Here is a 5,279-nt window from a genome sequence, read left to right as displayed (position 1 = left end):
AAAGTTCGAAGCACGACATCAGCTGAGCAACGCTGTCTTGTGTGGTGATCGAGGGGAGGTCGAGTTCGAGACAGTGAGTGAGTGGAAAGAAAGCCACCAGGTCTTTTACTCGTCTCATTTTGGAGCAAATAGTCCTACCTTTGTTATATTTTCTCATATACTGTACCTGTACTGTATGCCGCAGGTTTTGGACAATATATTGTTGCACTTTGTTGCTTGTGTTGTCACCAATGTATGTTGTTAACATACCGTACTTGGACGTTCATACCGGACATATACCATAGTTATCTCACTGTTCTCATGAAAAAAAGTATGGTAATACTTGAATGCTTTTGTTCTGTTGATGTTTGGTATGGATTGTCAACATATACGTTTTTTTTATATGTACCATATCTTGTGCTGACCCGGCCCACCTGTCAAATTTAGAAATCAATATGGCCCCCGAGCTAAAAAGTTTGCCCACCCCTGGGCTAGAATCACACACATTTCCACCATGTCTGATGGAGTAAATATGCTCACAGCTCGCAGGTCTGTCTCTGTGCAGCCCAATTATTGAGGACCACTGGTCTTATGCATTTTTCCTCGTCGGAAGTCAGAAATGTCAGACTTCCTACCTTCCCCAAATGCAGCATATGTACGTGGCATTTCAGACTGCACAGCAAGTCAAACACTGGAGATGTGCAATTGTTTTGACAGGGACCTGTCCCCCACCAGACACACAGAATGTAGCAGATGACCAATCACAGCCACACCAGGCCCAAACCTGCCCTCCCCTTGCAAGCCCAACGTCCACCAGGCAATGTGCCGTGAGCACCTTTTCCAAATATTAGTGAGGTTCGTGAGTCTGGTTTGGGCGGGGGGGTAACCATTTATTATGCCTATTTTCGTATTTGTGGTGACAACTATGTGTGCGACTTTATACAGAATGCTAGTTATAGAAGCAGCAAGCAGAAGTGGGCATTCCATCAATATTGACAGAAGGACTCCATCGCTGACGAGTGAAGTTTGGTTTATGCTTGATGAGTCTGCAAGGTCAGCAAGGCTCCACGCAGTGAAATTACATCATTTCAACAAACAGGCACGCTCTACGTTGATAAGTCCACACGTTCCACACCGTACACCTACAAGAATTTGCAAACTATGCGGACAGTCTGCGTCGGACAAGCAAAGTCTGTTGTAAGGTGTTTTGTACTGTTTTCATTTCCATCCTTAACCCATTTAATCCCACCGGTCACATTTGTGAAGGACAACAATGATTTAATTTACACGGCTGTAAAAATTTTTATTACTCATTACTTAAAAGGGCTAAGAATGACACCTGATTTTGACTTTTAAATGTCTGGGAAAAATTTGGGATTAAATGGGTTAAACGTATGCAGACTGTTCAATCCAAACTGAAAAAGAAGAAGAAAACGAAGAAGAAGTAAAAATGGTGGACACCCGCATTAGGTCAATACCAGACCCTTTTTGAACTTGATCATGGTTATCAGATAAAAAGAGCAAGAGAGACAGAAGCAGAAGTGTATTCAAGTCGTTCTGATGGAAGTGCTGAGTCCAGTGTGACACCGAACCCTGGATGATACCGATGACACTGGGGACCAGGACCAGGACAACGAGGCTATCAGGGAGCTAAAAAGGCTATGTACAGAAGTTAGAAATGCAAGAAAGTCTCATTGTTAATACTGTTGATATTTTGAGCTGGTCGCATCACTGAATGAAGTTTATTTGAGGGAAAAAAAAGCACTCCCCAATTCATCATGACAACACAATTTACTGACAGCCAAAAAATGCACTGAACTAAAATAACTGTGACAAACTGTAATTCAGCAGTGACGGAAACACGTTAAAAATAACAATGGCGGATTGACGATATTAGTTTTGCTCACTTTGAAATAATGACAGAGTGACGATGACAAATGGGTCTCCCAGCTGTTGACGAAAGACAGACTGGCAAAATGTATTGATAGGCACACCTCTGGTTGCAACTTCACTGGATTTACAAAAAATGAAAATGCAAAGTATAGGTTGGAAAAGCCATTTGTACCTGAGTAGAAGGGAGCAAGACTTCGGAAAATCGGATGAAGCATTTCGAAGAAAATTAGCTTTGTGTGTGTGTGTGTGTGTGTGTGTGTGTGTGTGTGTGTGTGTGTGGGGGGAGGCGGGTTCTTTATGAGGAATGTTTTTGTTTGATATCACGTTTAGAAAAATCAGTCAAAAAAACCCTTCAAATTTCAGGAAATTGGTCTAACTTCATTATTTCTCAGCGTTCTCCTCGCTTCTTTCATTTCAACTTCTACTCAGGGAAACCGTTTCTCTGTCAAGTCCCAGTAAAAAATATCCACCAGTTCTTAAACGAGTCCAACTTCAATGGGTCAAATTTAGTGTTACTGTTCAAACGCCCAATCCTGCAGTACAACCTCAAGTTAACTTGCGTAGACGGAAAATTATTCGTGAGAAAAGCAGTGTGGGTAGTCAAAGAGGTCATGTACGTGTTTCGTCAATTATTTTATTATTATTTGTGTGTGTGTGTGTGTGTGTGTGTGTGTGTGTGTTTCATTTTCTACGGTATGAGAGTTGAATTTAAAGTGTGCATTTATTCAAAACGGGCCTGATGGAAGACAATGCATGTATAATTGAGGTATGTAACACAATTGTATATCTACACAGACAAGGAATACTGTCGTTCAATTATTCGATTTAATGTTTGCCCTGCGTTGGCTTCCAACAAGTTCAATATGCAACCCCGCCTGCTGGAATAGGCTCCAGCATGCCCTCACCGCTCGAGCATCAGATGATGGATGGATGGGTGGATGGGTGTTTTCAAAATAGAGCGCCCAAATGTTACATATTGTGTAGCTTGGTGCACTTAGATCATAGGCTGGGATCTTTGACATGTTATCTTAAAATCTTCCATAACGACTAAGCATCAGGGCAATGTGAACCAGTACGATGAGACAATCAAGAGACGGCTTGCTAATCATAAACTGTAAGCAGTCAGACTGACAACAAAACGTTTGCCTACATGGTGTAAAAGGCTTATTTCATTATGGTATCCAACTAAAATAGTACGAACTCAGAGAGAATTAAACTCGTTTTTGGAACAGTTGAAAGGTAAACATAATGGAGTCAACGTAAACATTTTTCTTTTCTCCTACCTGATACTGCTCGTCGTACGCCATCTTGTTCACGTTCATCCCTTAAGTGATTACTTCCAGGTCGACGGCAGCTTTCGTGCGCGTGCGTGAAATAACCCCCCCCCCCCCCCAACCCCAACACCAGATGGTGTGCAAAAAAAACTAACAAAAAACAAAGTTACGCAAGACATGCTAGTTTCGAACCGCTGTGTGTGCGTGCGTGTAATGCGATGCACCAGCAGCGCTTGACTGCTAAAGAGCTGGAAAGCCTTAAATCAATATGGCTAATGAGAGTCTTAGAGTGGGGATAGAAAGCCGTTCACCCTCCTCCTCCTCCTCCTCCTCCTCCTCCTCCTCCTCCTCCTCTTCGTCTTCGGTAGTTGTTCGGCAATTGGTACGCCTTTAGGTAAATTTACACCACCTACCGGGCCAGAGGGTAAAACAGGAGCAAGCCAGGAATTCTTTTTTTAATCCATCGCGCCATTTTCTGAAATTAAAATGAAAAATCCTTTCAATCAGTAATTCACTTCTGAAATATGGTTGTTGCTGCAGAACCAAGAAGATTGTAAATGCTGTAAGTACGTTTATTTTCTTTAACAAGACTACTGTTGTCAAATTTCTTCTTTGCTATCCATAAGGCCAAACATTCTCATACTGGCCACACTCTACACACAAAACATCTTCCATTCAGATGCTGCTCTATTTAATAAAGCGTGCAATTCAATGCAGTATGCTGTCCAACTCAGAAAGGAGTGAAAATGGTTTCTTCAGGGGGCATGGTGGCCATTGAGAAACTCTGGAATGAAACAGACCAGCGTTTTTGTTCTGTTTTTCTCAGTCATATGGCGTCAAACAGGGGCAAGTGCGCTGCAAATGACCAAAAACACATGAATGATGCAAACAAAAAAAAACTAAGACAAACACTTATATTTGTACAGAGCCATTTTTTTGAAAGCCGCACAAGAAATATCGGTGGGGGGGGGGGGGTTCTGTTGTGTCTGTCGCCCAGGTTTACAGACTGAAAAACAGCATTATTTTTCTTTATGTTAAAAAGAAAAATGCATCGCCACTGCAATTGCGTTCTATGAAGAAAAGAGTTTTCATTAACTTTTCATCTTAATGGGACAGCATGTAGCAATTTGGGGATTTTTAAATGGTCAATAATTTAAAAAAACATGATTAATTTCAATAAAATCCCAAAACAAATATGCTCTAACTTGTTTGGTTGTTTGTTTGTTCATTGAACATATATAAAACATACAATAACAGATTGACAAAATGCAAACAAAAATTATAAAAGGAAAAATAAAAGTAAGTAATACAAACTGATCTGATAGAGCGCATCACATCAATGTACATTTTTGAAATATAATCATAGGTCTAGTAGTCGCTAATATTACATAGGTCACCTTACAGGAGGCAAACATGTTTCGCCACCATCCTTCTGCTGTGGATACCGGGGAACAAATAGATGACAAAATTTCTGGATGAATGACCACAGCCAGTGGCGGACCCTGAGGGCCAGCAAGGCCTTCTCTCCTGGCCTAAACATTCTCAGAAAAGTAAATTTACTTTTATGTATTTTATGTTATTTTATAATTTATGTTATTTTATTTTCATAAATATGTAAACAAAATTATTCTCTGTATTCTTTACGTCATGTTATTTCCACTTAGTTGAGTGGCTTTCAATGTTATTTTAAATAACATTGAAAGCCACTCGCTAAATAACTTATTTATTATGGTAGAGTTTTTAAACAATCATATTTCAGCGAGCTTGCATTGCCAGGTAAATTAAACCTGCTCGGGGCCTTCAGATTAAACAGAGCAGGCCCCTGTGCGCTGTAAGTGAACGGGCACAGTCAGGTTTCAATAGCCAATCAGATCACGAGTCTCAGTATCCTGTATCCTGACTTGTTCTCGTCTGCGTACTAGGGCTAGCGAGAAGGCCTTACATCGAGACTGGCCGTGCGCGTTCGATGATTGGATTAGCGCCGTATCTGTTTCCTGAGAATTGTATCCTGACTTGTTCAATAAAGATTTAAAAAAAAAAAGAAGAAAAAAAAGATTGGATGAGCGCCCCCGCGAGAGCTATCAATGCATTTTAACCCAAAATGGCTGAAGGAGAAGACGTTGATCTGGTTGC

At 40.8% G+C, this 5,279-nt stretch overlaps 1 protein-coding gene across 1 annotated transcript in view; it reads right to left on the bottom strand.

Moving 5' to 3' along the window:
* Positions 1–3,271, bottom strand: part of pias2 (protein inhibitor of activated STAT, 2) — a 158,594-nt gene extending 155,323 nt beyond the window's left edge. Inside the window, exon 1 of the mRNA XM_019860949.1 lies at positions 3,156–3,271. The gene's annotated coding sequence lies outside the window, so the exon portion shown is untranslated. The remainder of the gene's footprint in view (positions 1–3,155) is intronic.
* Positions 3,272–5,279: the final 2,008 nt, after the last annotated feature.

Source organism: Hippocampus comes, unplaced genomic scaffold (genome assembly GCF_001891065.2).
Source record: "Hippocampus comes isolate QL1 unplaced genomic scaffold, H_comes_QL1_v1.1 scaffold130, whole genome shotgun sequence".
NCBI classification, from domain to species: domain Eukaryota; kingdom Metazoa; phylum Chordata; class Actinopteri; order Syngnathiformes; family Syngnathidae; genus Hippocampus; species Hippocampus comes.
Note: the sequence above shows the minus strand (reverse complement) of the source record. Positions and strands in the feature narration are given on the sequence as shown.